The 12,923-nt window shown below is 43.0% G+C and overlaps 1 protein-coding gene across 1 annotated transcript in view; it reads left to right on the forward strand.

The window, feature by feature from the left end:
• The window catches only part of USP12 (ubiquitin specific peptidase 12), a 79,645-nt gene that overhangs the window by 47,866 nt on the left and 18,856 nt on the right, over positions 1–12,923 (forward strand). The gene's annotated exons all lie outside the window — the stretch shown is intronic.

A 12,923-nucleotide genomic window follows, 5' to 3' on the forward strand; every position in this document is an offset into this window, starting at 1 on the left:
CAGGCCCAGTGGCCATGGCTCACGGGCCCAGCCGCTCCGCGGCATGTGGGATCTTCCCAGACCGGGGCACGAACCTGCGTCCCCTGTATTCGCGGGCGGACTCTCAACCACTGCGCCACCAGGGAAGCCCTAGGTTACTACTCTTGAATCTGATACCTATGTTAAAAATTTTGTTCATTTTCTCCATATACAAATATAGATCAGTTGATTAATTGCTCACAAAAACACATCTTTTTTGTGTTCCCCTGACTAAAGCTAAACCTACTTACTTTCTTGAATTGCAGATATGTATAGTATCTTCTGTTGGTAAGAAAGCCAAGTACAACTCTGTTAGAATGTGGACTGAGTGATTCAAGTCTTCTCAGAGAGTCTTTTTGTCTGTGTTGGTAGTAAACTTAGAAAATTTTGTCCTGGTAGAAAACTCATGTACTGTTAACCCGTGAGCAACATGGGTTTGAACTGCGCGGCTTCACTTGTATGAGGATTTTTTCCAATAGTAAATGCTGTGGCACTGCAGCATCTGCAGTGGCTGGAATCCACAGGTGCGGGCCAGGTACAGAGGAACCACGTATACAGGGGGCCAACTGTGAGTTATATGTGGATTTTCAGCTGTGCAGAGGGTCACCTCTCCTAACCCCTGCTTTGTTCAAGGGTCAGCTGTACATGATAATTGAACATGCCATCCTTTCTCAGTGATTTTGTTAGTATTTTAGAAATGTTCAACATCGGAAACATAAACTTATACCGAATGCCTATTATTTTCCTTTTCATGTAATAGTACATTTTCCTTGACCTTATTGTTTAATAATATATCGCATGTATTCTGTCTTAGTTTGGGCTGCTGTAACAAAATTACCATAGACTGGGTGGGTTAAACAGTAAACATTTATTTCTCAGTCTGGAGGCCAGGCAGTCCAGGGTTAGGGTGCCGGCAGATTCACTGATGGGTGAGGGCTGTCTTCCTGGTTTGCAGACAGCCACCTTCTCGCTGTGGCCTCTTACGGCGAAGAGAGAGGGAGAAGCAAGCTCTCTCGAGTCTCTTATAAGAGCACTATTCTCAGCCCTTAAGACCTAAATGAGATCCCAAGGGTCCCATCGCGAGATAGCATCATACTGGCGATTAGGGTCCCATCATATGAATTTGGAGAGGGGCAGGTGCATGCAGTCCATAACATTATCTTTACCTGAACAATGATTTTTAAATTTAGATCGACTCTCCTGCTGAACGCTGAGTTCACGTTTCTGTGTTTTGAAAGTTCTGTGTGGTTCAGTACCTGCAGCTTTATATGTTTGCTTATCAAAGCTGGGGTATCTTTCCGATATTTGTTATTTTTTAGGAGTTCCATTTTTTTGAATTTTTTTGTGGGTTTAGGCAGAGTCAATTGATACACAGTAGACTTCTTAATTACTTTGTTGAATGAAATTGATTCCAGAATGAATATTCCAAACCCATCTTTTCATTAGCTTTGTTTCATTTTTCTATACCTCAGAAATAATATTTAATAGACAACCATGTTTATTACTTGATGTTGCTGGCTTTTGTAAATATGTTTTGATTTTTGGCTTTTGACTTTTTTCCCGCTAATTAATGTAGAGGAGAGCATGCAAATCAAAGAAGATTTAATAAGGTATCCATTGCATAACCCTAGTGAGATTTTATTGTCTGGTTTGTTTTGAATCTCTGGAAAGTGTATTACCTATTTCAACATCTCCACTAACTTTCATTGTTGGAGTGTTCTTTTTTCTTCATATTAGTTTATTAATTATACACTCTTTATTTTTATTTTTATTTTTTGCTGTATGCGGGCCTCTCACTGTTGTGGCCTCTCCCGTTGCGGAGCACAGGCTCACAGGCCCAGCCGCTCTGCAGCATGTGGGATCTTCCCGGACCGGGGCACGAACCTGTGTCCCCTGCATTGGCAGGCGGACTCTCAACCACTGCGCCACCAGGGAAGCCCCTCATTGTAGTTTTGATTTGCATTTTCCTAATAATTAGTGATGTTGAGCATTTGTTCATGTGCCTCTCGGCCATCTGTATGTGTTCTTTGGTGAAATGTCTATTTAGGTCTTCCACCAATTTTTTAATTGAATTATTTTTTTGATATTGAGCTCCATGAGCTGTTTGTATATTTTGGAAATCCTTTGTTGTTTTATTTGCAAATATATTCTCCTATCCTGAGGGTTGTCTTTTTGTCTTGTTTATGGTTTCCTTTGCTGTGAAAAAGCTTTTAAGTTTAATTAAGTCCCATGTGTTTATTTTTGTTTTTATTTCCTTTACTGTAGGAGGTGGGTCAAAAAAGATATTGCTGTGGTTTATGTCAAACAGTGTTTTTCCTATGTTTTCCTCTAAGGGTTTTATAGTGTCTGGTCTTAGATTTAGGTCTTTAATCCATTTGGAGTTTATTTTTGTGTATGGTGTTAGGGAGTGTTCTAATTTCATTCTTTTACATGTAGCTGTCCAGTTTTCCCAGCACCACTTACTGAAGAGGCTGCCTTTCCTCCATTGTATGTTCTTGCCTCCTTTGTCATAAATTAGGTGCCCATATGTGTGTGGGTTTATCTCTGGGCATTCTATCCTGTACTGTTGATCTACATTTGTTTTTGTGCCAGTACCATACTGTCTTGATTACTGTAGCTTTGTGGTATAGTTTGAAGTTGGGGAGCCTGATTCCTCCAACTCCGTTTTTCTTTCTCAAGGTTGCTTTGGCTATTCGGGGTCTTTTGTGTTTCCATACGAATTGTAAAATTTTTTGTTCTAATTCTGTGAAGAATGTCATTGGTAGTTTGATAGGGATTGCATTGAATCTGTAGATTGCTTTGGGTAGTATAGTCGTTTTCACAATATTGATTCTTCCAATCCAAGAACATGGTATATTTCTCCATCTGTTTATGTTATCTTTGAATTCTTTCATCAGTGTTTTATAGTCTTCTGAGTACAAGTCTTTTGCCTCCTTAGGCAGGTTTATTCCTAGGTATTTTATTCCTTTTGTTGCAATGGTAAATGGGAGCGTTTCCTTAATTTCTCTTTCTGATTTTTCGTTGTTGGTGTACAGGAATGCCAGAGATTTCTGTGCATTAATTTTGTATCCTGCAAGCTTACCAAATTCATTGATTAGTTCTAGCAGTTTTCTGGTGGCATCTTTGGATTTTCTATATATAATATCATGTCATCTGAAACAGAGACAGTTTTACTTCTTCTTTTCCAATTTGTATTCCTTTTACTTCTTTTTCTTCTCTGATTGCTGTGGCTAGGACTTCCAAAACTATGTTGGGTAAGAGTGGCGAGAGTGGACATCCTTGTCTTCTCCTGATCTTAGTGGAAATGCTTTCAGTTTTCCACCATTGAGTATGATGCTTGCTGTGGGTTTGTCATATATGGCCTTTATTATGTTGAGGTAGGTTCCCTCTATGCCCATTTTCTGGAGAGTTTTTATCATAGATCGGTATTAAATTTTGTCAAAAGCTTTTTCTGCATCTACTGAGATGATCATATGATTTTTATTCCTTAATTTGCTAATGTGGTGTATCCCATTGATTGATTTGCGTATATTGGAGAATCCTTGCATCCCTGGGATAAATCCCACTTGATCATGGTGTATGATCCTTTTAATGTGTTGTTGGATTCTGTTTGCTAGTATTTTGTTCAGGATTTTTGCATCTATGTTCATCAGTGATATTGGTTTTTAATTTTCTTTTTTTGTGATACCTGTTTCTGGTTTTGGTATCAGGGTGATGGTGGTTTCATAGAATGAATTTGGGAGTGTTTCTCCCTCTGCAACTTTTTGGAAGAGTTTGAGAAGGATGGGTGTTAGCTGTTCTCTAAATGTTTGATAGAATTCACCTGTGAAGCCATCTGGTCCTGGACTTTTGTTCGTTGGAAGATTTTTAATTATGGTTTCAATTTCACTACTTGTGATAGGTCTGTTTATTATTTCTAATTCTTCCTGGTTCAGTCTTGGAAAATTGTACCTTTCCAAGAATTTGTCCATTTCTTCGTGGTTGTACATTTTATTGGCATATAGTTGTTTGTAGTAGTCTCTTATAATCCTTTGTATTCCTGCAGTGTCAGTTGTGATTTCTCCTTTTTCATTTCTAATTTTATTGATTTGTGTTCTCTCCCGTTTTTTCTTGATGAGTCTGGCTAGGATTTATCAGTTTTGTTTATCTTCTCAAAGAACCAGCTTTTAGTTTTATTGATGTTTTCTTCATTTCTATTTCATTTATTTCTGCTCTGATTTTTATGATTTCTTTCCTTCTACTGACTTTGGGTTTTCTTTGTTCTTTCTCTAGTTGTTGTAAGTCTGTAGGGTTAGATTGTTTACTTGAGATTTTCCTTGTTTCTTGAGGTGAGATTGAATTGCTATAAACTTTCCTCTTAGAACTGCTTTTGCTGCATCCCATAGGTTTTGGGTCGTAGTGTTTTCGTTGTCATTTGTTTCTGTGTATTTTTTAATTTCTTCTTTGATTTCTTCAGTGATCTCTTGGTTATTTAGTAGCGCACTGTTTAGCTTCTGTGTATTTGTGTTTCTTACACTTTTCTTTCCTGTAATTGATTTCCAGTCTCATAGCATTGTGGTCAGAAAAGATGCTTGATACGATTTCAACTTTCTTAAATTTTCTGAGGCTTGATTTGTGACCCAAGATGTGATCTATCCTGGAGAATGTTCCATGTGCACTTGAAAAGAAAGTGTATTCTACCACTTTTGGGTGGAATGTTCTATAAATATCAATTAAATCTATCTGGTCTGTTGTGTCATTTAAAGCTTGTATTTCCTTATTTATTTTCTGTTGGATGATCTGTCTACTGGTGTAAGTGGCGTGTTAAAGGACCCTACTGTTATTGTGTTACTGTCGATTTCTCCTTTCATGGTTGTTAACATTTGCCTTATGTGTTGAGGTGCTCCTATGTCGGGGCATAAACATTTATAATTGTTATATCTTCTTCTTGGATTGATCCTTTTATCATTATGTAGTGTCCCTCCTTATCTCTTGTAACAGTGTTTATTTTAAAGTCTGTTTTATCTGATACAAGTATTGCTACTCCAGCTTTCTTTTGATTTCCCTGTGCATGGAATATCTTTTTCCATCCCTTCACTTGCAGTCTGTATGTGTCCGTAGGTCTGAAGTAGGTCTCTTGTAGACAGCATATGTATGGGTCTTGTTTTTGTATCCATTCAGTCAGTCTGTGTCTTTTGGTTGGGGCATTTAATCCACTTACATTCAAGGTTATTATTGACATGTATGTTCCTATTACCATTTTCTTAATTGTTTTGGGTTTGTTTTTGTGGGTCTTTTTCTTCTCTTGTGTTTCCTGCCTAGAGAAGTTCCTTTAGCATTTGTTGTGAAGCTGGTTTGGTGGTGCTGAATTCTGTTAGCTTTTGCTTGTCTGAAAAGCTTTTGATTTCTCTGTTGAATCTGAATGAGATCGTTGCTGGGTAGAGCAATCTTGGTTGTAGGTTCTTCCCTTTCATCACTTTAAGTGTATCCTGCCACTCCCTTCTGGCCTGTAGAATTTCTGCTGAAAAATCAGCTGATAACCTTATGGGGATTCCTTCGCATGTTATTTTTTGTTTTTCCCTTGCTGCTTTTAATATTTTTTCTTTGAGTTTAATTTTTGTTATTTTGATTAGTATGTGTCTTGGTGTGTTTTTCCTAGGGTTTATCCTTTATGGGACTCTCTGTGCTTCCAGGACTTGGGTGACTATTTCCTTTCCCATGTTAGGGAAGTTTTGGACTGTAATGTCTTCTCATATTTTCTCAGACCCTTTCTTTTTCTCTTCTGGGACCCCTATGATTTGAATGTCGGTGTGTTTAGTGTTGTCCCAGAGGTGTCTTAGGCTGTCTTCATTTCTTTTCATTCTTTTCTCTTTACTCTGTTCCAGAGCAGTGAATTCCAGCATTGTGTCTTCCAGGTCACTTATCCATTCTTCTGCCTCAGTTGTTCTGCTATGGATTCCTTCTAGTGTAATTTTCATTTCAGTTACTGTGTTGTTCATCGCTGTTTGTTTGTTCTTTAGTTTTTCTAGATCTTTGTTAAACGTTTCTTGTATTTTCTCAGCCGTGCCTCCATTCTACTTCTGAGATTCTGGATCGTCTTTACTATCATTACTCTGAATTCTTTTTCAGGTAGACTGCCTATTTCCTCTTCATTTATTTGGTCTTGTAGGTTTTTACCTTGATCCTTCACCTGTGACATTTTTTTTGTCATCTCATTTTTTTTTTTTTTTTATGAGTGGCATTGTGTTCCTGTCTTACTGGTTGTTTGGCCTGAGGTTTCCAACACTGGAGTTTGTAGGCCATTGGGTAGAGCTGGGTCTTGGTGCTCAGCTGAGGACCTTTGTGAGACCTCAATCCAGTGAATATTCCCTGGGGTCTGAGGTTCTCTGTTAGTCCAGTGGTTTCGACACAGAGCTCCCACCGCAGGAGCTTCAGCCAGATCCCCTGCTCGTGAACCAAGATCCCGCAAGCCACGTGGGGTGGCAAAAAAAAAAAAAAAAAAAAAAAAGAGAACAATAACAAAGTAAAAAATAAAATTAGAGTAGGAAACTAACAGATATGTTAGAAAGACTATAAATATAAAAATATAGATGAATCAACAACCGGAGAGTACATCAGTACCACAATAATAGAAAAAGAGGAGGAGGGAGAAGGAAAAGAAAAGAAAGAAAAGGAGAAAAAAGAGGGGGAAAAGGCCTTGGCTGTGGAGGGCGGGGCCTAAGCAAGGGCGAGGTTTGGGTAGTGGGCGGGGCCTATTCTTAGGACCCACAGGACTGGAAAAGGCCCTGGGGCTGTGGGGGGTGGGGCTTAGGCTGAAGGAACAGAAGGGGCCCAGGCGTGCCCCCCACCCCTGGTCTCAGAGGGCCAGAGACCTCACCTGGGAGCCCAGTAGGCTTCCTGGGCTCTAGTGGGCTGGGCAAACGCCCTACTCTCCTCTCCTGCTCCTCCCACCTGCCTTTCCTGTTCTCCCCTCGGCCTCCCTCCTATGCCCCTGGGGCCAGGGAGAGGGGTGGGCCCTGGAGGGCAGAGGAGCGGCCTGGGAGCCCAGCAGGCTCCCCGGGCTGAGTGGGCAGGGCACACGCCCTGCGCTCCTCTCCCTCTCCTCCGGGAGGGTCCCTCCCATCTGCCTCTCCTGCTCTCCCCAGCCTCCCTCCTGGCCCACGAGGCCTGGAGGGGGCTTTGGAGCGGGGGTACCAGCCTGGGCGCTTAGCAGGCTTCCCGGCGCAAGTGGGCCAGGCCATTGCCCTCTGTTCCTCTCCCACTCCTCCCGAAGGGCCCTTCCCGCCTGCCTCTCCTGATCTCCCCGGCCTCAGGGGCGCCGATCCTGTCTGGCTTCCACTTCTCCTCCCGCTTCAGTCCTCCCACGTCCTACCTGTTCACTTGGGGGTTCCTCTCGTCTCCTTGAGCGTCAAGGTCCCCACAAGTGGCTGGCAGGCACCCTAGTTGGGAGACGCTAACTCGGCATCTTCCCACACCGCCATCTTAGAATGTATTTTCTGGAGTGTTCTTAAATCAGTCTCCTTGCATGTTACGTTAAAAACTTCCCATTCTGTATTCTCAGTGGATGTTAGCTCTATATTGTTTTAACCATTATTGCTTTATATTACTAATCATTTAGATATCCCTTGGAAAGAATCTATTTTAATTTCAGTAATGGATTTTTGTTTTTAAAATTTTCATTTATGTTACCTATTCACAGCAGAAGACACTATAGCACTGTGCTCCTGCACGTGGTGTGACAGCAGTTGCTCCATATGTATGTTGTCTCTGATGACGGGGATATTTGCATTGCATTAATGATTAAAAGCTTAGTCTTTACTGTGTTCCAGGCACTGTGCAGGAATTAGGGATAATGAAATAAGACAGACCTCTGCCCTCATAAGGCTGACATTCTAGCGAGAAAGACAGACAAACAGTTACGTAAGATAATGTGTCATTGCTACAAATAAAAGTAAGCAGGGCAAGGTGGTAGAGGATGAGGGAGTTGATAAGTGGTGTGAGAGCAGAGATGTGAAGTGAGAGACAAGTCATTTGAAGATCAGAAGCAGGGTTGTTCCAAGCAGGTAGGACAGAAACTGCACTTGCCCTGAGTGCTTGAAGGACAGCAAGAAAATTACTGCAGGTAGAGAGGAGTGAGATGAAGGTCAAGTCAGAGAGAAGGAAGGGCCAGGCAGCTCCCGGTTTATTGTGCAAAGGCCACGGGAGGCCCCTGGAGGGCTCCGCTCTGCATCAGAAGGTCCCCTGGCTGCCGGGGGCCTGGCGGCAGGAAGGGGCACCCATGGGCAGCGCGAGGAGAAGCATGGCGACTGGCCGGGAGACCCCTGCAGTCGTGGAGGTAGGAGACGAAGCCGTCCGCTTATGACCATTGACTCCTGTCAGCTCTCCCTTGTTTAGAAGAGTTAACACACAGGTTTGTGACCTAACCAACTGAGTTGACGCAGCTGGATCATCTAAGGAGGACTTGAAGTCAGACCAGCTGGCTCGAGGCAAAGTGCATTATTCACGTGGTTGTTTGGGGCCAAGTTTATTCTTCTCATGTCGTCTGAGCTGTTCCAACCCCTGTTGTCTGTTCCTTCATTCATTCACTCGAGAAATGTCAGGCACGTCTAATGTGTGGCAGTACTGTTCTGAGTGCGGGGGATACAGCAGTGAGTGCAGGAGGAGGGGTGCTGCTTCTCAGGGAACCTGTATGTGCACAGCGGCATTCCAGGTGCTATGCAGAGACACAGATACAAAAATATAAACACATTCAAGTGTTCGTCCTCCTCAAGCGAGGAAATGACTACTTGTTCACAAATAACAGCTATGAAATAGATTTTAGTAAATAATTTCTTATAGTCATTAATCCTTTTTCTCCAGAAGAGCAGGAAAGGTATTTTGTATGATGAAAAGCATAGCTATTTCTGAATTATGAAGAAAACTTACTTTCAGGCAGTGATTCAGTTTCCCTCTTTTATTTTTTTTGCATTGATGTTACAGCTGTACCAGGACTTTGATAGCTTATACGTTTCATATACGTTTATTTAATATTGACATTGTCTGTCTCTCCCGCTAGACTGTCAGTTCCTCAGTGTCGGGAGCCATTTGTTTCTATGCACCTTTGTAGTCCGAGGACTTAATCCAGTTCCTGGCACATCGGGGGTGCTTACTAGATATTTGTTGGATGAGTGAATGCATGAGTGAATTTGTTTAATTTGCCAAAGCAAGTTTGAAGTCCGCCTTGCCCATTATGCTGCTTTGCAGAGAAGAAAGCCACCCAGAAGAAAGCTAAGGGTTTAGAAATTAGATATAATACAGTTTACAGGGACTGTTGTGAGGCCATTTAGTCGATGATGTTTGGATGTTTACGTGGTCTTGGTTGATGTTTAAAACTACAGTGGCTGCTCGTAGTTTAGGCTCTGCAAGGTTCTGGTATGTTCGGTTTACTATGTTTATAGAAAATGGATGATAATATTTAAAATATTTTAACAAAATAGAGTATTTTCTGATTTACTTTGCATCTCATTTGTAGAGCATTCAGGTCAATTGAGGTATTTCTTTGAATATGATGTCATTGTTCTGTATTAAAGGAACATCCCCCCCCAAAAGATATCTTTTAAAAAAAATAAAAACATTTGCATATTTCTGCTTTACAAAAATATTTGTTTTGAAAAACATGCATGTATGCTAAAATAATTTAAGAGGGAAGAGTGAGTCTAGCTTGTGGCATTAAGCCGTCATGTAGCTACCCACTGTGGTGAATTATTCATCCCTCACCCTAACCAGGCCCTTAGCAGTGGTTACAAGTCTTTTTCCTGGCCCTCTCCCATCATCCCTCCCTCTGTATTCTCCATGACCCCCCAGTCTGTTTCCACTTTGTTCAAGACCCCGAATTGCCTCTAGCATAATCTCCCTGTAGTCCTCATCTTAGTGGGCCTCCTGAGGTTGGTGATTCTAGATTTGTGACCTGGGGAGGGGTGAGTGAGAGATGGAAGCTCTTGGTCTTTGAGGGGCCCCATTCACGTCCAGGAGCTGCCTGGACACAGAGCAGGTTAGGGCAGGAGTCGGGGTGGATGGAGAAACCATGGGTCAGGCCATTAGTGGGCGAGGGGAGGTTAGCCATGACCACAGAAGGGTGAGGGTTAAGGGTAGGATGGCCAGATCTTATGCGCTTTCTTGATTGAGGGAGAGTTTTTTTTTTTTTTTTTTGCGGTACGCGGGCCTCTCACTGTTGTGGCCTCTCCCGTTGCGGAGCACAGGCTCCGGACGCGCAGGCTCAGCGGCCATGGCTCACGGGCCCAGCCGCTCCGCGGCATGTGGGATCCTCCCGGACCGGGGCACGAACCCACGTCCCCTGCATCGGTAGGCGGACTCTCAACCACTGCGCCACCAGGGAAGCCCGAGGGCGAGTTTTTATATGCAAGTGAAAGTGTAGTGGTTTAGGGGTGGCAGCAGGAAGCTAGAAGATGCCAAAGGTTGAAGAAATGGGGAGTTTAGAACAGAAAGCAGCTCTTAGAAGGAACAGCAGACAAAGGGTTGCAAAAGAAGAAAATCCCAAGGATGAGGAAGGAAATGAGGTACAATAAGTGGAGGCTGGGAGACTGGGGGGAGGGGCAGGGCGGTGTTCTTAGGGATGGAGGTTATTGCCATGAGAGGCAAGGGGAAAGGTCGTTGACCTCAGTCATCTCAGCCTTGGCATAGACCGGTCCCTTGGCGGCGCCACCTGAGGGTTCCGAGCACGACCTGGCTTGATCTAGGAGACGGAGAGGATGGCCGGAGGGTTTGCAGAGGTGCAGGCGTCTCACTGTGTGGGTGGCGTGCAGTGACGTCTGCCGGAGCAGGTGGTGGGAGTGGTGTCAGATGCTTTGGATCCACTGTCCCTCGTGGGGAAAACCCAGAAGACACGCAGTACAGCAAATTAAAGATCAGTTAGAGGTTAAGTCCACATGGACTAATGCAGGGACTCTTAGGACTCAGGGCTTTTATTGTTCTTAAAAATAACATAGGGAGTTTGTTTAAGGCTAATCAAGCCCCTCAGGACAGACTTATGGCAGAGAAGTGAAGTGTGGCTCCAGGTGCAGTCCTAGCATCATCGTGCTGGCCTGTGACATGCCCGTGGCCAGAGGTGGAGCCACAGGATGGAGCAGACAGTCCTGCTCTAGCACCTGCATCTTAAATGTGATACTTTTCAGAGGTCTTTTTCACACCTAGATTAAAATCATTATTTTCTTTTAATGTTCATGAAAATGAATATTTTCACTTGCTCCCATTTTATCTTTATAATAACCTTGCAGAGGGAAGATGGCATTCCATTTTAGAGACAGGAAAATCAAGACCTTTTTCGTTACAGTGGGGTTGAATGTTTTTTCATGTGTTTTATTTAAACTTTTGAGTTTTGTTTCTATAAATTGTTGATTTCAAGTCCTTTGCCAACTTTGTATTTTCTGTTGTGTTGAGATAAACTCTTTATATTATATGTTGAAGATGTTAATAACTTTCAGGTTTCACTGTTTTTAACTTTTTCAATGAGTTCTAATGCATGGAACTCAGTTTTATGCAGTCATGTCTGTAGCTCTTCTAAAATGTAATTTTTTAATTCCTTTTATTTTAGGAAGGCTCTCCTTAAATTTTCTTCTCAATTTCTATTCTATCGTTTAAAAAACTGTAAACTGTGAACTTCCTGGCACTTATTAAATGTTTACGGAAGCTCTGAAGGTGAAGCTTCCTGACTGGGTGGTCATCTGAGTGCGTTTTGTTGGCTGGACCGCGGGCGCCTTGTGTGGCCAGGTGGCCCCGGCTGCCTGTGTGTGGCTCGCTGGGGCCGGATGGCCTGGCTTGAATCCGGGCCCTGCCGCTTCCTGGCAGTGACTTTACCACTTGATCCCCTTTCCTCGCTTGTGAAATACCGTTAATAGCAGTGTCACAGGGCATGAGACCCTGCCCCTGAAGTCCTTCCTCTTCAGGCTCAGGGTGCGTGATGCAAGCACAGGTCAAGCACTTAATGTTAGCGACCCTCAGGTTTCCACGACATTTACTTATTCCTGTAACTACAGGGAACGTTCCACAGAGTTACAGACCTCACATTTGGAAGGGGCCTTAGAGATTCTCTGGATTAAATAGGTAGTTCATGATGCCTTTGTTCCCTAAGCCTGACTGCACAGCAGAGTCACCTGGAGGAGCTTTGAAAAGTGCAGGTTCCAGGCCTCATCTCTGACTTAATCAGAATCTCTAGCATGTATGGCCCAGTATTTTTTAATGTTAACAACTTCCTCTGTGGTTCTTATGCATTTGCGTTGGCACTGCCAAGAGGTTGTCCAGCTTCTACTTTAAAACTTTCCATGTTGGGACTTCCCTGGTGGTGCAGTGGTTAAGAATCCGCCTGCCAATGCAGGGGATGCTGGTTCAATCCCTGATCCAGGAAGATCCCACATGCCGCGGAGCAACTAAGCCCGTGCGCCACAACTACTGAGCCTGCGCTCTAGAGCCTGCGAGCCACAACTACTGAGCCCACGTGCCACAACTACTGAAGCCTCCGCGCCTAGAGCCCATGCTCTGCAACAAGAGAAGCCACCGCAGTGAGAAGCCCGCGCACCGCAACGAAGAGCAGCTCCCGCTCGCCGCAACTAGAGAAAGCCCGCGTGCAGCAACAAAGACCCAATGCAGCAGCCAAAAATAAAAAAAACTTGCCATGTTGTAATATTTGTGGAGTAATGGATTAAATGAGTTAATAAAAAGCCATTGTTTCTTATCTCCTCAGTACATTATGTGTGAGGATAGGTTTTGCTCTTTTCTCATTGATCTATTAGTATTCTTTTAAAGATTCTCTTTCATCGTAACTTTATTTTCTCCAAATTCAGTCATAATGTGTATATGTGAAAGATACCTATTTCTTGTACCTTACTCTAACAGTTCCAAACATTTTACTTAGCTCTGATAGAATACTATTC

Source organism: Pseudorca crassidens, chromosome 18, assembly GCF_039906515.1.
Source record: "Pseudorca crassidens isolate mPseCra1 chromosome 18, mPseCra1.hap1, whole genome shotgun sequence".
Taxonomy (NCBI): domain Eukaryota; kingdom Metazoa; phylum Chordata; class Mammalia; order Artiodactyla; family Delphinidae; genus Pseudorca; species Pseudorca crassidens.